Source organism: Lissotriton vulgaris, chromosome 5 (assembly GCF_964263255.1).
Source record: "Lissotriton vulgaris chromosome 5, aLisVul1.2, whole genome shotgun sequence".
NCBI lineage: Eukaryota > Metazoa > Chordata > Amphibia > Caudata > Salamandridae > Lissotriton > Lissotriton vulgaris.
The window spans coordinates 1,275,973,509-1,275,987,382 of NC_141693.1; the positions used below are offsets into that span (position 1 = coordinate 1,275,973,509).

The window sequence follows — 13,874 nt, forward strand, 5'->3', positions numbered from 1 at the left end:
CCTGGGGTAAGAGATACCAGCGCAGAAGCAATGACTGAGAGCGCCACAAGCCTACGCGGGCTTGCGTGGCCCAGGTCCTTTCCCTCGAAAGGTGTGACACATCCGCTGATCCAACACCACACGTAGAATTTGTTTCCTCTTCTGTTTTTGAAGGTGACCACATTGCACTCTGTACGCATTTAGAGTTTGCTGCCTAGTCCACCAGCTCTTTTACTCTCTAGCTCAAGGTTTGTGAAGACGCCAACACTTCATTACACAGTGTGGGTCATGCGCACTTTTATCAAACAACTTCCCACCCATAGTTGAATTGGATCCTCCCTCGCCATGTGAGCGGGTCTATTACAAGCACTGCTCTTGTGAGGCGGTCTACTCTAAATTAGACTTTCTCAGTATGATGGTGTGGAGTGTGTTGGCACCGTCTCTTGAACATTGAAGTGGTTTTACGCATAAGTAACTCAACAAATATCGGTATTCATCCACCCTCTCAGCTGAGTCGCGCCACAGGGTATATAATGCATGCATGAATGGTGGTATTGATAAAAATGACTCTGACACCCAACAACTAGGATTTTAATTTGAAGCTGGAAATGGAGTGTGAAAGAGATGAACTGGCTGACCAATCACGTGTATCAAGTTGAGCAGCGAGGTAGGAAAGTGCTATCTAAATACACCGTGTTCTTGTGGTGTGTCGGGAGAACATAAGGAATGACAAATTCACCAAGTCTCTTTCTGAAGCAAAATGTGTCCTCTTAATTACATCTGTACTCTCCAAATCATTTACGTTCCTGATTGTCATTATTGTAAACTTAAACAAAAGTTATTTATTGTAAATACCCTTTTTACATGCACTGAAGGTCATCGTTTGGGTGAAAAAAATTATTGCAATTAAAGATTCCTAACAGATATCTTTTATTCACTATCTCATTTAGTGCCTATTGTCTAGCTAGAATCTTCATTTCTATAAACACAACAAACGTTGTAATATTAACACTCCTTACTCGGCAAACCAGAAATAAACTGAAAGCAAATGGAATGGTGGGAAACGTCCTTATCTGGACTCTTTGACCTTTACTACTAACCTTCTGTACTATCTGCACCATTAAAGCTGTAATGAGTGAGTGAATGAATCAATGAACTTACAAATCCCACAACTGCTCAGAGAGTGCGCCGGCGCTCTACAGCATGTAGACATCACAGTTACAAAACAGATGTGTTTTAAATATTTTCCAGAAGTTCTGTTCATTCTGCATGTCCTGACCCTAAATTGTAAACCAAACCAGGCCAGAGCGGCCAAGGCTGTAAAGGAGGCCCACCCTCTGCTTAAAGTCTGCTTTCCGTAGAGGTTCACAACTGTTTATGAACTGAGGCCACAGAGTGTCAAATCAGAAGTATTCAGTACGAGGAAGAGAGGCTCAGAATCGAAGGCAAGAATTACATTCTATAAAAGATTTGAATGTTTACAATGCGATACAGAATTAGAGGATTTCCAAGCAGCCACGCTCAGGAATCGCATTCATAAATTGAGTGGTGTACAAGCAGGTAGGGTCTAGATTGAGATGCATCACCTGACTGATATTGCAGATAACCTGGGGCCTCATTTATGAAAAGTGACGCATCGCTGCGTGAAAACAGCGATGCGTCACTTTTCACTGCGCACTCCTTACGACATTCCTGATGCGTCATATTTAATGTATGACGCATCATGCCGCAAGGAGTTACAGATACGTCAGTATTTCTGACGTATCTGTAAGCGCAAAAGTGACGCATTGCTGAAGTGTGTCACAAAAGTGACGCAAATCCAGCAATGCGTCCTTTCACATGGGGAAAGCCCCATGTGAAAGGGCTTGCGTCAGTCTTACACCTGCTGTGAGGAAAGCGCAAGATTTTGACGCAACAGCGTCCTAAAAGTGACGCAGTGAAATCTCATAGATTTCACTGCGTCACTATTACGAGCTTTTTGCGGTGGAACGCCCCCTCTGCATACATTATACCTGACGCAGGTATAATGTGGCGCAGGGGTTTAAAAAGTGACGCATCTTCCTAGATGCTTCACTTTTTAAATATGGCGCAACAAGGCGCATTTTTTACACCGCTGGTGCGTCACAAAAAGTGACGAACCGGCGGCGCAAAACTGACGCAAGGCCTTCATAAATAAGGCCCCAGGGTTCTAGGAAGAGATGCATTAACGAGTGATACAAGCAGTCAAGGTCTAGATTGAGATGAAGTAACACATTGATATATGTGCAGCCAGAGCCTAGAAACAGATGCACTTACTGAATGATACACAAGCAGTCAGGGTCTAGAAAGAGATGCCTTAGCTAAGTGACATATGAGCAGTCATGGCAGAGATGAGATAGATTGCCTGAGAGATATACAAATAGCCAGTGTTTAGATTGAGATGAAGTAACTAAGTGATGTACGTGCAGTCAGGACCAGCTGCAACCCATGCAACTAAGAGCAGTGGGGCGGGGTGAGGGAGATTTCGACAAACAACAATAATTATTTATTCAATTTTCCCTCGTGGTTGTCTGTTGAATTCACCCATCCCACAATCCTGGCCCACCACTCTTACATGCACGGGCCGCGGCTGGTCAGGACCTGGAATCAAGTGCATTAGCTAAGCGATACACAAGCAGTCTAGAAATACATGCATTAGTAAATTATATACAAGCAGTCATAGTCTAGAATGAGATTGATTACCTGAGTGATATACAAATAGCTAGAGTTTAGATTGAGATGAAGTAATTGAGTGATATACGTGCAGCCAGGTCCTGGAATCAGGTACATTAGCTAAGTGATACACAAGCAGTCAGAGCCTAGAAAGAGATGCATTAGTAAGTGTTATACAACCAGTCATGGTCTAGAATGGGATGCACGAACCAAAGGAAATATAAGCATACAGGATTTAAAAGGAGATGCATTAACTCGGTAATATAGAATCAGTTAGTTAATGCTTGGTGTCAGAGACAGTCGCGCTGCGTAGGATATTAAAACTAGTGGGAGGAGCACTTCTCCCCCTATATTTAATGTTTTCCAGTTGGCCCTGGGAGTGAGCACTTGATTTTGTAGGAACTATGCATTGTGCGCCAATAGTGTACCATAACCGTTCTATTTCTGTCTTTACACGTTGTGTAGGATAAGACAGGGGCTGTTTCTTTTCATGGGCAAAAGAGGGTTTATTTATTTATTTATTTATTTAAGAGTTTTATATAGCGCTGGCTAGACCCGGAGGTATCAGAGCGCTTTACATGAGGTTCCACAAAATTACAAGATTACATCACTTTCAATTTACATCAGTTGCTAGACAAACAATTACAAGAGCATAGAAAATGAGATAAGTGAAGTGTGAAGGGGAAGGGGGTAAGGGTAAAGGGTGGGAGGGAGATACGGTCCCTCAGTTAAAATATACTGGCAGAGGAGGTGCAGCTGAATCAGGTCCCCGTCCCTCTCACCTCCTTAGTTGCAACTTGTGAGTCTGGTGGAGATCTGCCTAATAATAATAATAAGGGAGCTTGTAAAGTGCCTGGTTACGCCCACCGGCATGTCCCCGCGCTGTAGTAAATGAGAGATCCCAGAGCTCCACACCCAGACAAAGGCGCACAGGCCCATTAATGAAGGAACAAGTATGTTTTAAGCTCTCTTCTGAACCTGGTCTCAGAAGGTTTCAGCCGAAGCTCAAGAGGGAGTTCGTTCCAGCTCCTAGCTGCCAAGAGCTGGAAAGATCTGCCACCCATTCGGGCCTTCTTGACTTTAGGGATCACCATTCGGCCAGTTCCAGTGGATCTAAGGGAACGGACGGGCCTGTAGACAGTGATGAGATTCTGCAAGTACCTAGACCCACTGCCTTGAATGATCCGGTGGCACGTGCATAGGGCCTTAAACAGAATTCTCTTCCTGACAGGAAGCCAGTGAAGAGCGTCCAAGGCCCTTTTGGAAGCAGCCCTTCTTGGAAGCCTAAGGACCAACTGAGGCGCCGCGTTTTGCAACACCTGCAACCGGTCAAGACTCCTGACCGTGGCACCTAAATACAGTGTGTTGCCGTAATCTAACAGCGAAGTGACAAGAGCATGCACCAGCATCCTCCTAGCTTCTATAGGAAGAAGGTCCATAGTTTTGCGTAGACCCTTGAGGACACCAAAACAAGTCCCCACCACACGTCTGATCTGAGGTTCGAAAGTAAGGTCCGAATCTACCCATGCACCCAGGTTCTTAGCCAGGGGGCACGGCATAGGGACTGGGCCTAAGCAGGGTGGCCACCATGCCGATGACCACACAGACGGGCCCCCCCCCCCCCACCATGAGCACCTCTGTCTTGCTAGCGTTCAACTTCAGGCAGTTGTTCGCCATCCAGGAGGCAAGCTCCTGCATGCATGCTCTGAAGTTGGATGCAGCCAGATCAGGCGCCCGTGATAGCGAGATAACCAGCTGTGTGTCATTGGGATATGAGACAATCCGGATTCCAAAACCCTCCACTATACTTGCCACTGGGGATACGTATAGATTAAATAGGGTGGGACTTAGGGCAGAGCCCTGGGGCACACCCTGATCCAGTTTCACGGCTCTTAGTGCTCTTAGTGCTCCTTGACTTAGTGCTAACGCTGCTCCAGCGCTGCGCGCATAACGCTCCTATTGCCTGTAGAATTTTAAAGTTTCACTTGCTTCACTTGCTTCGTTTTATGTAAATTGCGCAGATCGCTTCGCGCTTTTAATCATCATTATTCTACCGCCTAGGGGGAAATAAGGGAGTCTTACCCGCACCATAATCGCCTCATACCCACATTTGTGGGATAGAAGGGACTTGGGGGCTCAGCAGCATCATCGCGCCGATTTTGAGCGCCATCTTGGAGTGGGGAGAAGTCCTTCCACTCTCAGCGCCATCTTAGGTGAGGGAGAGACACTCGCCCTGCCAGGACCCACGCATTGGAGGAGGAGGTAATATTAGTAGGACCTCCTACCTCGCTCACTCAGACCTTGACTTAGTGCTAACGCTGCTCCAGCGCTGCGCGCATAACGCTCCTATTGCCTGTAGAATTTTAAAGTTTCACTTGCTTCACTTGCTTCATTTTATGTAAATTGCGCCGAGCGCTTCGCGCTTTTAATCATCATTATTCTACCGCCTAGGGGGAAATAAGGGAGTCTTACCCGCACCATAATCGCCTCATACCCACATTTGTGGGATAGAAGGGACTCGGGGGCTCAGCAGCATCATCGCGCCGATTTTGAGCGCCATCTTGGAGTGGGGAGAAGTCCTTCCACTCTCAGCGCCATCTTAGGTGAGGGAGAGACACTCGCCCTGCCAGGACCCACGCATTGGAGGAGGAGGTAATATTAGTAGGACCTCCTACCTCGCTCACTCAGACCTTGACTTAGTGCTAACGCTGCTCCAGCGCTGCGCGCATAACTCTCCTATTGCCTGTAGAATTTTAAAGTTTCACTTGCTTCACTTGCTTCGTTTTATGTAAATTGCGCCGAGCGCTTCGCGCTTTTAATCATCATTATTCTACCGCCTAGGGGGAAATAAGGGAGTCTTACCCGCACCATAATCGCCTCATACCCACATTTGTGGGATAGAAGGGACTCGGGGGCTCAGCAGCATCATCGCGCCGATTTTGAGCGCCATCTTGGAGTGGGGAGAAGTCCTTCCACTCTCAGCACCATCTTAGGTGAGGGAGAGACACTCGCCCTGCCAGGACCCACGTGACATCCAGCCGGCCATTTAAGATGGCCACTAGACAAGTGCGCAGCGACGGTGCGCAGAGGGGGCGCCGTAGGGGCGCCGGAGGTGCGCCAGAGGTAAGCCCGTTTGCGCCCGTTCGCGCAACGGACGCGCTTAGGGCCGCTACCTCTGGCCCATCCGGTTCAATTCGCGCTGTCTATTCTCGGGCTGAGCTACTTAGACTCAGACCTGATCAGAACCCGGTCAGACATCCTACCTCTAGGCCAATTTCCTGTGGTCTGCTTAACGTCAGATCTCTCTGCAAGCACCACACGGAAATAGCCTTCCTCATCGAGTCTGAACAGCTCGATGTCCTCTTTCTCACTGAAACGTGGACTCGGGATGACTGTGAGGTCGAGCTGGGCCTAGCCTGCCCCCCAGGATACAAAATCAGCCATTCACCGCGCCCACTTAATCGTGGAGGGGGAATCGGATACATCTATAGAGACTCGCTTACCCTCTCCCAGCTAAAAACTCGAGAAGTACAGGGATTTGAACTGATGGGTTTTATAGTCAAACAGCAGGAGTCGATCTGCTGTTCGGGTGTCCTTTGTTACCGTCCTCCGGGACCAGCACCATCCATACCTCTTTTCATTGACCTGATTTATGAACTTGCTAGCTCCCACTCCAAGCTTTTGGTTCTTGGAGATTTTAACCTGTGGGCAGGCAGCTCGTTGGATAATGCATTTTTCTCTCTCAACCAAGCTTGTATAGATATCAACTTAGTACAGCTGGTGAACGCTTCCACGCATCGGAAAGGCCATATTTTGGACCTGGTGTTTGCGGACCCTCAATGGGCATCATTAGTGGACATCAAGTGCCAATACTGGACGGACCACTCTTTGATTAGGTTCTCCCTTTGTCTGGAGGACGCCACTTCGCGAAAGGCTGGACTACCTCTAGCGAAGCTAGAGAGACCTTGGTCCCGTATCCTCAACATCACTCCACTGCCGAACGTTCTAGGTGAGGATTTTAAGCTTGGTAATACAGCCGAAGAAAGTTATACTCTCTTCTGTCAGTCCATATCTAGCTCGCTGGATAAGTTGGCGCCCCTTCGGAAGTCACGAGGGAAGGTGAACCGAGCCAGTCCTGGTACACGAGCGAACTACGCCAGCTCAAACTTGACTGTAAACGCGCAGAAAGGGTCTGGAGGAAACAGTACCTAGACTCTGAGAAAATTGCATTTAGGTCTGCTATGCATAAATATAAAGCTCAAATCAAGATAGCGAAAGCGACCTTTCTTGAACTCACTTTGAATCAGGCCCCAAACAAGGCACAGGCCCTTTTTAAAATTGTTAAGGACCTTGCTCACCCTACGTGTGTGGCTAGTGCAGTCCCCTCATCGCAAGCTCTTTGTGACTCTCTTGCGGACGCCTTTGAGGAAAAAATCCGTAAAATCCTAGCAGGTCTGCAGGACCCACGGAATTCCACCACTGAGGAGGGAGCTCCGGAGGAGATGGCCAGTCGACCCTTGCAGAGGGTTATTCATCTCTGTCAGGAAGCTCCGGCCACGCCCTCCAGTCGACCCCGACCAGATGAGCAGCCTCCCAGCTCGGGAGCTCCGGCGGCGGAAGCCAGTCGACCCCAGCTGAGTAGCCCTCCTTCCCTTCTTTTGGATCAGGCCCTCAGCTTGGGAGCTCCGGCGACTGTGGCCAGTCGACCCCAGCTGGACAGCTCCTCCCTTTCAGCCCCAGACTCGGCCCCCTGCTTGGGAGCTCCGGCGATTGCAGCCAGTCGACCTCAGCAGAGTAGTCCTCCTTCTCCTTCTGTGGAGCCAGCTCTTAGTCTGGGAGCTCCGGCGAGAGAGGCCAGTCGACCCCAGATGAGTGGCCCCTTCGTTCCCATTCTGGATCAGGCTCTCTGCTTGGGAGCTCCGGCGAGTGCAGCCAGTCGACCCGAGCAGAGTAGTCCTTTCTCTCCTTCTCTGGAGCCGACTCTCAGCTTGGGAGCTCCGGCAAGCGAGGCCAGTCGACCCCAGCTGAGTAGTTTTCCCCTTCCATCCTTGAAGGAGTTTGGCGACTTAGCCCTGACGATCTCATCTGGTTCGCCTTTGGATCCTCTCCCTCCAAGACTATGGAAGGTGTTTCAAGAGGACCTTTTCCAGCCCTTGCATGCCATCTGCTGCCAGTCATTCGAGACAGCCATTGTTCCAAGTTGCTGGAAGAAGGCAGTGGTATCCCCGCTTTTGAAAAAACCTACGCTCGACCCTGCTTGTCTTTCTAATTACCGGCCAATCTCCCTGCTCCCTTTTCCGGTCAAAATTATGGAAAAACTGGTTACCCGCGCTCTGTCCAGCTTCTTAGAAGGGAACATCTGGTTGGATGAGACGCAATTCGGCTTTCGCCCAGGGCATGGGACGGAATCCGCGTTGGTGACCGTGCTAGACAATCTGCGGGCGCGGGTCGACAGTGGACGGGCAGCATTCTTGGTGCTGCTCGACATGTCGGCCGCGTTCGACACGGTCAGCCATCCCACCTTGATCTCTAGGCTGGAGGAATGCGGGGTCAAAGACAAGGCCAGGGATTGGTTAATCTCCTACTTGGACTGCCGTCAGCAACGGGTTTCGTTACCCCCCTTCAGTTCAGAGGAGCGGAGAGTGGGACAAGGAGTACCCCAGGGCTCAGCCATCAGCCCTATACTCTTTAATGTCTACCTCCGCCCCCTAGTCCAGCTCATTAAATCCTTTGGTATCTCCGCATTTAATTATGCGGATGATACCCAGCTGGTCTTTTCTCTGGAGGGACAGGATGCAGTCACACTGGAGACTTTTCACCGGTGCATGCAGGCGACAGCGGATTGGCTCCGTCTGAACTCGTTACAGTTCAACGGAACAAAGACAGAGGTTTTACATTGTTCCATCGATCGAGTTCCTCGAGATCTCCCAGTCGACTTCTGGCCTCCGTCCTTCTCAGAGACGGTGTCTGCGGCACAATCAGCGCGCAATTTAAGCGTTACTTTTGGGCCTAATCTGCAGTTGGATCTACATGTAAACAAGACCACCTCTACATGTATGATGCTGATTCGTATGCTGCGCAAGGTCCTTCCTCTCCTCCCTGAGCAAGCCAGACCAGAAGTAGTGCGTTGTACCATCCTAAGTCGACTTGACTATTGTAACGCACTACTTCTGGAGGCCCCGGTAACACTTCTGGGCAAGTTGCAAAGGGCGCAAAACATTGCTGCCAAACTCGCCCTTTCTCGCCCCTACCATAGCTCTTCTACGGCAGCACTGCGAGAACTTCATTGGCTGCCAGTCCATCTGCGGGTGCGCTACAAAGCAGCGTGTATTGTATTCAGGGCTATTCATGGCCTGGGCCCCATCCCTTTGCAGCGAATGTTTGCCTGGTATCGTCCATCTAGAGCTCTACGCTCCTCGTCATCCAGGCTACTGGTAGTCCCGCGATTCCAGAGAGTGAGGATGGGTGGCCGCTCGTTCAGAGTAGCGGCAGCCAAACTCTGGAACTCTCTGCCTATATCCTTGAGAAGCCTTGAAGATCTCTTAGCTTTTAGAAAGGCTCTGAAAACTCATCTTTTTCCCAGGATAGGCTGAGCTACTGTTTTCATTGGAGTACGGGTCAAAGCGCCAGGATGCCCTTGGTGGTGACAGGTCGCGCTATACAAGTATGCCACAATACAATACAATACAATAGAGTAATGGGCGCCCTGTCTGACCTGGAAACTGCGTTCCATCAGGAAAGCCTGTATCCATTTTAGCGCTGCGCCTGAGATCCCGCCCTTATTCAGACACTGCAGCAAGGTGTAATGTGCTACAGTGTCAAAGGTGGCGCTCAGGTCCAAAAGAATGAGAGCCATTGTCTGCCCCTCATCCACTCCCTGCCTAATGGCCTCAATGGCCATAAGTAAATCTGACTCCGTAGAGTGGAGTGACCGAAACCCAAACTGCGTGGGATGGAGAAGGTTGGCTTCTTCCACATATGCCATGAGTTGTAAATTTACAGCCTTCTCAGCCACTTTTGCCAAATAAGGTAGCAGCGAGATAGGGCGAAGAATATCCGATTTCTCCATGCTGATGTTATGATTCTTCTAAAGTGGAAGTACCACAGCCTGCTTCCAGCCATCAGGCACTGTGTGCGTACTTAATGACACATCTAGAAGATGCCCGATATAAGGCTCAAGAATGGCAATACTTTCCCCAAGCAGTTTAGGTGAGGCAGGATCCCTGGGTGATCCCAACTTTATACAACTGCAGATCCTGCAGAGCAACTCGGGGGGGGGGTAGTAAAACTACCCAGCCTCTGGTTTCCCCCAACATCTCCCATAGGCTCCACAAACTCTGCACCCGTTTTTTGGCTCCCGGAAAGGAAGAGTACATTTTTTCCACTTTCTCTGAGAAGAAGCCCGCGATGTGGTCGCAGGATTATTCAGAACTTTCCATGGGAGTAGTAGATGATTTAAGGGAGGAGATCTCCTTATAGATCTTGAATAATTCCTTAGTGGAATTTTCTGCTGCCCCAATTCTCTCCGCATAGTAAGTGGCCTTGGCCCATCTGATTAGCCCATGATAGTTTCTCCGCTTTTTATAATACTCCATCTTGCCCTGACTAAGAAAGGCTATCCTCCACTGCCTCTCTAGACGTTTGCACTCTGTCCTTGCTAGGCGCAAATCGTAATTGTACCACGGTGCCGATTTCTGGGGTCTACTTACTGTTTTATTCAGATGTAGCGGGGCTATGCTATCAAGAGCTTCTCTTATACGTCTTTCAAGATTACAGCAGGCAGTTTCGACATCGATACCCTCCTTTGGTCAGAGCCTCGTTAAACTTCAACTGTGAGAAGCCAGCCCATTTTCGACACGGGTAGTTTAGCATAGGTTGCTCAGGGGCTCTAGGTTCTGGGATCTTTACCACAAAGGGAACAAAGAAATGGTCGGACCAGGGGATGGGAATGGGAGTGTTCACTTCAACTTCCCCCCAATTAGCAAATACTGGATTCAACAAATGGCGATGCTGATGGGTAGGGGCCTTGGAGTTCAAGCCTCATTGCAATGAGTGTAGTCCAGGCATAAATCTACAGTCCCCCTATCAAGGGAAAGTTCCAGGTGCATATTAAGGTCCCCTAGCAGAAGGAATTTATCCTTCCATAGGCCAGATTCCATAATACCTTCCAAATGGCTGGAAACAAAGCGTGCATGTGGGCCAGGAGGTCTATAGATCAGAAGTCCTTTCACAGTAAGGTGCGGATTGACCCTGATTATAAATCCACCTGCCTCACTATCCGCTATGGTTGTGGGTTCCATTTGGCAGCTTAACGGATGTTTGACAACAATAGCTATTCCGCCACCTCTACCAGACGTCCTATGCAACCTGACAATCATGTACCCCTGGGAAGGACCTCAATAATGTCTGGCTCGGAATCGGAGACCAGCCAAGTTTCCCTGAGGAATAGGAGGTCAAGCTTTTTATCTGCGAGTAGATCAAAAATGTCTAATTTATGTTTGCACATCGATCTGGAATTAAGCAGACCGCAAGAGAGCCTTGTTGCCCCTAGCTTTAACTTGTCTGCCGCGCTATAGCTGAATGGGCAATGTTTGCATCTCATATCATAATCTACCTTCATGCTATGGCAATATGCACTAGAAATCTTGGGGCAGAGTTCATAAAGTTGATTCAAGATCCACTGGACTCTTGCAGTATTTTGGCTAGGGGTTATGGCCCCGGTCCCCGAACGGCCGCGGACGGGCTTGCCTTTGGCGTGCCTTTGGTGCACTGGCGGCGCGCCCGCTGCGCGGCCGTTCTCGCATGTGCCATTTATCCTCTGCTGCAGCGACTAGAGCGCTGACCGCCACCGGAAGTGCCTGAGCTCTCTCTTCCACGCCCTCCGTGCGACGGCGCTATTCGCCGCGTCGGACCGAGGCGGGAAGGAGGGAACAATCGAGCAAAGGCCCCCGAAGCATCTTGTCAGCCCCCCTCCCACTGGCAAGCTTCCAGCCCCGGTACGTTTCTCCACACAATTAAAATTAAAATAATGTGCAAGTTATTTTTAAAAGCAGTGCAATAATTGCAAATGTCAGTTTTAAAATAGCGAGTCTGAGGGTCAAAGACGCAGCAGCAGCTTGTGGGCTCTACCACCGCCCACTTACCACGGCCAAGCGTTTCATCTCTGATGTGCTGGTGAGAGGGGCAGAGAATCGCTAAGCTGCATCAGGTTTTACGAACTTCTCCTGTGGGAGCAGGATTAACCTATGTAGGGTTCAGTTATATCAGTCCTGAGGTCAGCACCGCTCACCTCCTAGATCGCACCCCTTGCCTTGACCCTCTAATTTGGGTTTGTGCTGCGTTCCTTGCGCGTTTCCTCTCCGTTGTTTTTTTTATCAAAGTCGAAAACAAAATGAAAAAACAAAATGGTGGCCCCCACCATTCGGTTTCAGTTTCACTCCCCTCCAGTGTCTCTGGTGTGTTGTTGGAGGGGGGTTGCTTATCAGAGTTTCCTTATTCCCCGCGCCAGAGCTGCCCGTGTCATTTGAGCTTTCTTATCTGCCTCTTTTCTTTCTCAGGCCTCGCGCGGCTCCACTCTGCGCCTCCTTCCTTTTGTCTTCCAGCGTTCGCGATAGTTTCCTTCCCGCTCCTAAGATGGCGGCCCCCAGTAGCTAGTTCCAGTTTTGTTTTTCCCTTTCCAGGGGGTTGAGACCGTTCTTTACTCCTACACGCCCCCGGGGGTGTCACAGGGGGGCCGCAGTGGGAGGCTTCTTCACTGACCTTTTTCTGTCGTTTTCTGTTTTTGAGTAACCCCACATGCTTCTTAGCATTATTGGGCCTGGTAAATGGGTTACAGCTTGAAGCCTTACTGGTTATCATTATTGAGGTGCAGCTTGTGTCCTCGCTCGGTGAGTTACGGGAACCATGACTGAGCATACATGTTGTGGTTATGGAGACTAGTTGAGCTGCTGAGCTCACTTGTAATGCCACAGAAACGGATCGGTTTCCTGTTCACCCACTTGGTGTGAGCTCAGCCGTAAACACAGAATAATAAAATTGTCTTTACCATTTTATTATTATGTGTGCTGCTGCCATAGCTAGTGGATGGTGGGGTAGGGATGATTCCTGCAGATTGCAGGATGACATTGTAAGTGCTCAAATATGCATGTCAGATTGGCCCGCTGCCTACAGCTGGTCAATCTGACATGCCCATTTCAAAGCCAGCAATCCCAGCACAGTAATACAGCAGAGTGATTGAGTGAGCACTGGATTAGCCCGCTCCAATCAATCCTGTAGCTGCTCTTAAGCTCCTGGAGTGGTTGCATTCGTGGGGCACAAGAAGGGAAGTCCTTCCCTTTCCTTTCTGCTCCTTATCACACCCAGGATCGGCGCATGGAGAGAAGCATCTGTTTGGAGAGCCTGGCGGGTGGCAGCAGTTATGGTGAGTGCCCCACCATTAAATATTGTTGTCAGGCACCACTGCATGTAGAATGAGAGGCAAAAGCAGGGTACAGACCATTAGTAGGTCTTTTGCTTCAGAGGCTCCAGCAAAGAGGTTACGAACCACCACTGACTAGGTTCAGTAGCAGACTGCACTGCTGCATTGGCCTAAAAAGCCACCAAGATATTTCTTATGGCCTGTACGTCAGTGGGCTGAGGTTGCCCTACTGAACTTCATACTGATACCTTGTCCAGAAATGTAATATTACTTATGATGGAGGCTGTATAGGCGAGTGACCAGTAGCATCTGGTAGACTGGGACAGTAGTTGCTGTAGCTGGAACATGCGGTACAAAAGGGGGTGGTAATGGACGGAGCATCTGAACCAATCAAACACTCAAACCCAGTCAAAAGATCTGGGTTTAATACATCACCGTTCTTTAGCCCACTCTGCCACCCCAGTTCAGACATGGCTATATGCAAATCAGTCTGACCCTGTGCCTCATGGGAACAGTCCACCCGGAACTGCAAAGCCATGTCTTCCCTGGACCGGAAACAAGCTTCCGAGGACCGGTTTCTGGTTTGCCAGCCGTCTTCAACCCGGCTTGCTTGAATCCAGTGGCAAAGTGAGCAAGGGACACACGTCTGAGCATACCCTGCCACACTTATGGCGGCCAAAAGTGGTACAACAGGGGGTGGTAATGGACAGAGCATCTGAACCAATCAAACACTCACACCCAGTCAAAAGATCTGGGTTTAATCCATCACCGTTCTTTAGCCCACTCT

At 49.4% G+C, this 13,874-nt stretch overlaps 1 protein-coding gene across 2 annotated transcripts in view; it reads right to left on the bottom strand.

Moving 5' to 3' along the window:
- The window catches only part of PTPN7 (protein tyrosine phosphatase non-receptor type 7), a 418,932-nt gene that overhangs the window by 245,544 nt on the left and 159,514 nt on the right, over nt 1-13,874 (bottom strand). The gene's annotated exons all lie outside the window — the stretch shown is intronic.